Below are 8,174 nucleotides of genomic sequence, written 5' to 3' on the forward strand. Positions count from 1 at the left end.
GTACATCAAAGGCTTAACCAGGCGAAACTAAGTCGCAACCTAAGCCTTGGGTCGGCAGAACAGTAAGAATTCACTCAAACTCAATCACAATTTTTTTTCATTCACGCTGTACTCAATCAAACTCAGACTAAGAAAGCTTGTATGTTTTCAAAATCACTCATACTCACTCATTACATACTCAATTGTAATCGTAGTCACTGGTACTCAACCTCATTTGTCCCCACGAGTCCCCACTCAGTCTGTACTCATGAGTACTCAATCTGTATTCACGAGTACTCAATTTGTATTACTCACGAATACTCAACTCAATTCTCAATACCCTGAGGCACAATTAAGTGTCCGCGTAAGTTGAAGTGCGTTCGTATACAGATCACTGTCCACTTATTCGCAATTGCTCGATGCTGGAGTTTGTTTTTGTTGTTCCGAATACTAGAAACTTCGTTGCAGGGCGTTTCTCTCGATGAGGTTCGGTGAATATGAAATCGGCTTGTTTTTTTTAAATGCGAACGCATCTCATTCACTCGCCTTGTCCCTGCATCCACCCGGCGTTGTCGGCGTTGTCGGCGTCCACCCGTCCCCCATTCTCCTCGCCGCGCCAGCTGCGCTCTCCGCCGCTCACCCCCTCTCCTCTCCGAAAGCGAACACTCTCTCGCGAGGGGCACTGGATTGGATTCGATTGGCTTGGCTTGGCTTGGCTTGGCTTGGCTTGGCTTGGCTTGGCTTGGATTTGATTGGATTGGATTTGGATTGGATTGGGTTAAAGTGGACTGTGTTGGATTGTGTTGCGTCATAGCCGCGGCAGACGCACTGGCACCGGCGCATGTGCAGTACTCTCTCTTCCGCGGTCTCCTCTCCTTCGGGCGCGCTGCGCATATAACCAACACCCTCTAGAAAGGCTCAAGGCCTTAGCTTTCCTCTCGTGACGTAACGCGATAGGGCAGACTGGTAAAAGTGCGGAGCACTGTTCAAGAGAGGTTGTCGCATAGAATTACCACGCGGGCGCTTTTCTTTTTCTTGCAAGAACGAGCATGCACGTAGTTTGAAAGAAATTTCACTCGAAGCAAATTATAGGAGCGAAACATTTATTTACACAAACTAGTTTCGTTTTGTGTTTGCGCTTTATCAGAAGCAATACACCTATTTGTTCTGGAGAGTTGTGGCTTTCCGTTTTTTTGCCTTGTCAGCAGCGTCGACAAGTTTGTGGTTTAGCTTTCCACAAAAATTCTTCAGTAAAATGTTAGTGCTGCACCGCAGGATGTGTTTCAGCACTGATTCGCTTGTGTGACCGTTCTCACAGGCGTCGAAGTCAGATGGCTCTCCGTTGGCCAGCAAATGCAGCGTCAGCTCCCTGACGACCTGGCGCTGTCGCGCATCAGGAGCAGTTCCGGTTGCGTAGCGAGCTGCTCTACAACAACGTAGCAGTGAGCAACAGCATTAAGCGCAAACATCGATGGGTAAACTAGACCTTACGGTCCAACTGCTTCACGATATCGTAGTGTTCATGGGCGGCAGACACTGTGATTGTCTTATCCACAGTCAACGCGTCCTTGCATTTTGCACAATTCAACCTTTTTAGGGTCGCGTACACGGCATATCCTGCAACGTAAACCAGGATAGGAAGGATTTCCTGTATCTTCGACAGCGTCTCGCTGCTGACAACTACGTTGCAACTGGGATGTAATGCCTCAACCTGCTTTCGTACACATTCCCAATGCCTGTCAGTGGAAATAGTCGGCAAAGTGCTCTGCAGGCGCAGCTTGTTTTCCACTTCATAAATCTGTCTGATAGAAACATGGTACTGCGCACCAGCCAGTTGCCTATACTTTCCAAAGCGGTCCTCTAGGCAGTCTGTCTGTATATTGCCCAAAAGAACATACGTCATTTTAAGCTCTTCGAAGCAGTACCTTGCGAGCTCCACAAGCGCATAGGTAGTGTGCTCCAGGGCAGCGTGAGTCTCCTTTGTCAGAGTACCTTTGTCAAGGCCTTTGTTTTTTCACTGATCCAGCCATTTCAAAAGCAAAAGCAAGAAGTCAACTTTTGGATCGTTATCCACGGAAAACACTGGCTGTTGAAACTGGTCTCTCCTCTTCCCCTTCCACGGAGTTTTCACATTCACAATTTTCCACCACTTGAGTATGATGTCGATGAAAGTAGCAGTGGCCTCAAATGAGAACAGGTTGTGCTTCGCTCCAAGAGCACGTAACGCCACAGGTAAGGCATCATTGAAGATTTGCAAGGCAAGCTTTACGTTTTGCCTTTCAATATTCGACGGGTAAAGGGCTTTTCTCGACAGCCCATAGCCATATTTCAACAGCTGGTCACACTCTTTGCTGTGGAGATCCCTGATTGTCGAAAATGACGCTGTTTGCATGCGCTCTAACTGTGCTGCGTCTGTTTGCATCTCAGGGAAGTAGAAGCATACTTGGTCATTCTTCTGGTTGATCCAGTTGTTTCGTATGCATTTTAGTATCTGTACCGGGTCTATAACGAAGAACAGCGGCCTCGCAGGGTCCGACGGGTGTTGATACACAATTCTGTTAGAAGGGGTCGATTCGAAGTGAGACATCGCTTTCCTGTTCACGGAGTTGTTGTCACTCACGACACACACAACGCGGTACCCAATCTTTTCCAGCCCGCAAATCACATTTTTCAGCATCTTGTGCAGGAACTCCGCGTCTAGTCGGTGCACGGGCACGATGTGCGCAACTTCTTTGAATTTGCATGTCAGGCTGCGCACCATGAAAACTAGCGTACAGTTTGTAGCTTCAACTGAGTTAAGCGCAGCTGCGGTGATGTTACCCCCTTTGTAATCAAAGTAAGGTTTGATATGTATTTCATCGACCATTACGGTAACAAAGCGCTGGTCGTCTTTGAGGTCAGAAATTCTTCTCGCCATGTAGGTGAGGAATGTTTCGCTCTGATGCTCTTGTTGAGGGTTCATGCCATAGGAAGAGCATACCGATCTGATCGTCATGGGATGCGGCAAGATGATACTTCCATGGCTGCGTATGTAAGCGTACGCATGGGGCGATATGGTGAAAAGAATGCAACAGAACACCATGAAACCTGCAGAGTAGCGCCGGCGCTGTTTTTCCGCTTGGAACAAGCTGACTTGTTCTCGCAGAAATCGAATGCAGTCGCCGTCGTCTTCTGAGTGGGGCGTGGACAGCTGATCCAGCAGCAAACAAACAGCCTCGCAAATTTCCGCGACTGAGTCGGGCATCAGGTCCCCGTCCCACTTCTCGATGCCTTCGTGGAGTTCTACGATACCGCTCTTACTGTCAGCAATTTCTGGAACGACCAGATTTGCACCTAACTTTCTGACCGCCGTTTTCATGAAATGTAGCGTCACGCTCAAATCTCCTTTCACGCAGACAGAGTACTTCAGCCACGGGGCTTCATCGTCGACGATGTGTACAATGACAAGCCTTTCCTCTTTTTCTATTATGTTCCAAAACTTCATCTCCTTGCTCCGCAAGTGTCCTATAAGTTCTCCTAAAGAATGGACTTTGTCCTCTTCATGTGCCCTGTTAAACATCTCCTCGGACTCCGCGATAGCTTTTTGCATAGCAGCATGCTCCATGCGCGCCCGCTTGGAGTCGGGATCTTCTCTTCTTGTAGTTTCCCTAGACAGGTACGTCGGACAGCTCGGAAACTTGGACGGTACAGCGTCCGGGCGGAGGCGAACATGGGATAATGGCACTGTAATTGTGCGGCCAGTAGTTACATCGGTATGCCAGGCTTCTCGGATGATGTCCTCCTCTCCGAAGTGAAGTTCGCATACCTACCAAGGAATTTTACATACAATGAGCAAACCAATGAGTATTTGACAAAGTGCGGCTTGTAAACCACTTATTCGAGCATATGCAAATATTGAATTTACATTTGCAATGAAACAACAATGCTCTACCAGAAAGAAAGCTTACCCTGGAATTCTCGGTCACGGAGAGGTCTTCCCGTGGCACAGCGCGTATCCACGCGTTCCTCAGAGTTTGATCCCTTGGGAACTTGAAAACGTGCACTTTCGTGTCCACGGTGTAGTTGCCACGGCATCGCGGCACACAGCATTTGCACGGCATCTCACCGTCGCACCTTCAACATTCTGAAGCTTGCAGATACACGACAGAACTCACAGTGACGCGCAAAACACGAGAAATTCGACCGAGAAGAGATGCCGTCGAGAAAGACACTGGGAGGCAGGCCCAATCTGCGGGGCACTGACTGTTCAGCCGCAGGTGCGTTGCTGCGACGTGCTGGGACCGGTCGGATTATCGCTCCCGCCGAACTCGTCAAGCCGCCTCTTGCAGCCGCCCCATTAGCTGACGTAGGGCGACTGGAAAGGGAGGAGAACTGAGGCCTTCTCCCTTTCCAGTTGGTGTTGATATAACCGGTGTGCCGCTCTCCGGCGGCCTTTCGGTCGACGGTTGCTCTCCGCTTGCGCTTGAACCCCCCTCAGCGTCGCATCACACCAGGCTTCCCGCGAGGGGAGGTGGGCGTAATTTTTATGTGTATGCCGTGGCATTCACTTCGTCGGACCAACTTTACAGCGTTTACGGCGTTGCGTTAACCGCGTCGCTTCCGTCGGCGATCGTGGTCCTGTAGCTCGTTGCGTGCTTGATGCGTGTGGGAGCGTAGACGTCGGTTTTGTCCGCTGGCAAGCTTCGGTGTGCAGGGATAGCGCAGTTCGGCGCGTGGAGGACGTTGCTTCGATTGAGGTGTGCGTTGCGTATGGTGTGGGAGCCGGTTGGCTTTTCGTTTAGCGTACGGTGGCGTGGCTTTGTCGTAACGTGGCGTAGCGGATCGGTCAAAATCATTGCGGCTCCGTGCTCGCTTTCGCCGTGGTTGCTTCGGAAGTGAAACCATCGTGGTGTGGAAGCGGGCGTAGTTCGTCTCGTCTATTCTGTCCAAATTTCTTGGCGTCGTAAGCATCACTTCATCGCAGTGGCGTTGCCAGGGGGGGAGGGGCACACCGGGCCCGTGCATCCCACGAAATGTTTCGTGCCCGGCTGGGGTGCGGTTTAAGTAGCCTGAAGAACCTCCTGAAGTCGTCTGTAGCCGCGTAATCTGCAGTTTTAAGGACATTCTCGCTCATATAAAGCTGAAAACAAGGGCTACGTAAACGTCTGATCCCTGTGCCCGCTCCAGATGCTGGATATGTCAACATATACAGCCCGGCTGCATTTCCCGCCGGATACACCGAGCAGCGCCGGGAACCTGCTGGGACCGATCGAGGAAGTCCCGCTGTTTCGCTGGCGGAACAGCACGGCCGTGAAATGGCGGAACAGTAGGAAAAGCCTCATAAATAGACATACTTGCGGTCTCGACTTTAGCGTGTCATTCCTTGTGTTTACACTGGTACAAAGTATAATCACATGCGAGAGCATGTCACTGCTTGTATTTTGTTCAGTCAACTATCAATCCTTGATATGTTTATTTTTCTACCGACATCGCATTTCATTGCCTATTGCATTTCCATAATTTCTGCTGTATGAAAAGCATTGCTCTGCCCATCTTGTATTTCCTCCACACCAACAAACTGCACAATTCTCTTTATTGCGGAGCTTTGTCTTTTTGGCACTATACCATTGTTTCCTTGACCTCCCTCTTGGTTAGAATTAGCATTCTGTATTTGCTTAACCGTATTTTTACTGAAGCCATGTCTGCTGGAGTTAACGGATAGAAATGGAATGAAATTTCGGAAACGTGCAACACGCTCAACATTCTACAGCAGTGCAATAAGGTGTTACTCTAAGCGTAAGTTTACTATTAACGTTACTAGCCCAAAAAAACAACAAAAACGTGGTTAGTTGAGGACGAAGACGCACGTTTGCTAGCTTCACCGCCATAATATACGAATGTGCCGCACGTAGAGTCCACTGTGATTCCAAGGTTATCACGGGAAAGCTACTCTTTCAAATGAAGCAGACAGAACACCAGCTTTAGCATACCTTCCATTCCAGTTTCGGTATCGTCGGCGTAGATAAAAGGCAACCAAGTCTGTGCTTGATAACAACGAATGTAAAGTTTGAAACCCAAACGGTGGCAAGTCAGTCGTGCGGGCCATTGTTGTAGCATGGAACAACCAACAAGGGAGACAAGAGTGCTAAATCTTGATTTTCATGGTTCCGAAACGAAACCGCAGGACGGTGGCATGCGCGACCGCTCGATGCTGGCGCGGCAAGCTTCAAATTGTGCTCGACTGTACTTCATAGCTGATAATAAAACTTTTTTCCCTTTCCTAAAGGAAAACATAAAACACGCCAATCTTGATAGTAAACACCCAGTGTAGGTCTCCGCTTCGCCTGACGAACTTCGGGAACCGCGCGCCACTCACCAGTACCCTCATGATCACGCTCAAGAGCGCGTGCCCGTATAACCGCCGGCTCTAAGGACGAAAGAATCACCCGTGGCTCACCCAAAGACCGGCGAATGGTAATTTAGGTAATCATCATTATCATCATCATCATATAAGCTCCTTAAGGTGGATTTTACTGTGAGCGTTCAGCGTACCCAAATCGCGTGTTAAAGTCAGGTATTTCAATGTGCGTGTGAAAAAAACACGCGCAAGAAGCCTTGACTACATAATTCTCCGTCCCTTCTTTTGGTCGACCGCGCCCCCGCCCCCCCCCCCCCCCTTCCCAGAAAAAAATTCCTGGCTACGCGCCTGCTTCATCGGTAGGGTGTTCGATGCCGTCGTCTGGATCAGGCTCATTCATTGCCGTTCTTGCCGTGTCCGTGTCGTCGCTCAAGATATCGTCTTTTGCCGGTTGTTTCGAGAATGTTAAAATCGTTATCTCTCCCACACAAGCAGGCTCGAAAGCGTTCCGTTCTACCCGAGTCCGCTTGCTCGCGGTTGCGTCCTGTTGTGCGAAAGAGTGTGTCGGGTGAGTCTCGATCGGAGCAGCGGGAGCCGGAGATTTGTTCTCGCCGGCACGGACGTGCCGCATGCGCTGGCCGTGTCGTTGTTCGTTGGTGGACGTACCTGCATGAGTGTATTGTCGTTCGTTCGCTGCACTCGGGCTGGAGCAGCGGGCACCGGATAGCTCGTACATTTCGGTAGGATTGAACCGCATGTGCTGGGTTATTTGTAGTCTGTGGCAAGGTTTATTTCAGCGGTTGTGACATTCGCTGGCCAAGTCCGGATAGCAGCACCGGGAGCAGAGGATGTCGCAAATAGCGGTTTCCTGCGCCCGTGCTGGCTTGGTTGCGTTCCGGGCGCTTTGAATTTCGTTTGCCGTGGTCAGCTCCACCGACACAAGTTCGACGTCACCTGTTGTGCGCTTCGTGCGCTGTGCGCCTCGTTCTCCTGGGAAAGTCCCCTAACATTGGTGTGCTGTTACTAGCCACGCATGGTGCGTTCTGTGCGCCGTGCGTCTCGATCATCGTGGCCTATCCACCAATCCGGATGCGATGTCCTTGGTTGCTCCGACCGGGGCCGGGACAGCACGTGCGGAAAACGTACAGTCATGGACAAATCAAATACGAACCGGGGAGCGCGCGGCCGAAGATACCGGTTCCGTCCCCTGGCAGCGTCCGTGGAAAACGCACGGACATGCGCAGTTCAGATGACGGGAGCGAAGCTGCTTGTCTCACTGCGATATGTAAGCTCGCATACGTGCCTCGTCGCCACGCCGCAAGAGTGCTCCAAGCCCTGCAAATACTACTGCCGCTGCATCTTAAGGTATTGGTCGCGTTGAGAGCAATGCGGTGCGTAATTGCTTGTAGCTGCGGCCAGTGATGGCGTGGGAAACTCGTGCATGCTCTCGCAAGGCATACTGTTGAGATCAGCATGGTTTATTTAAGAAAACCAGCGCATAGAAATGGAGACAAAAACAAATGCATGCCGCCTAACTTCTGTAGCCCTGCATTGTTTTGCGTTCGTGGTGCCGTAGCTCGGGACTTGAACAATGAGCAGGCCGCCAAGAACCCACCTTTGTTCGAAGGATTCATGGCTGAGTCAAGTGGCGGATTCGCATCTTTAAGAAAATAATAGATATACAAGAATACCAGAATTCGTCTAATTGCAAGCATTGTGTGCGCTGGGAAAAATACTTGCAGAATTCTAATATTAACAAAAATTAACGAGATATAGAGGTCTAACCATTCTATAGGCCAGTTACCCTTGCACAACAATTTTGGCAACCCGATTTTTCTCGTTTTTTGGCAGGCATCTC

At 50.1% G+C, this 8,174-nt stretch overlaps 1 pseudogene; it reads right to left on the bottom strand.

The window, feature by feature from the left end:
* Positions 1–1,137: 1,137 nt before the first annotated feature.
* LOC144158103 (uncharacterized) lies at positions 1,138–4,079 on the bottom strand (annotated as a pseudogene).
* Positions 4,080–8,174: the final 4,095 nt, after the last annotated feature.

The sequence above is a fragment of the Haemaphysalis longicornis genome, unplaced genomic scaffold, assembly GCF_048455015.1.
Source record: "Haemaphysalis longicornis isolate Haplotype H1 unplaced genomic scaffold, Haemaphysalis longicornis Haplotype H1 scaffold_10, whole genome shotgun sequence".
NCBI lineage: Eukaryota > Metazoa > Arthropoda > Arachnida > Ixodida > Ixodidae > Haemaphysalis > Haemaphysalis longicornis.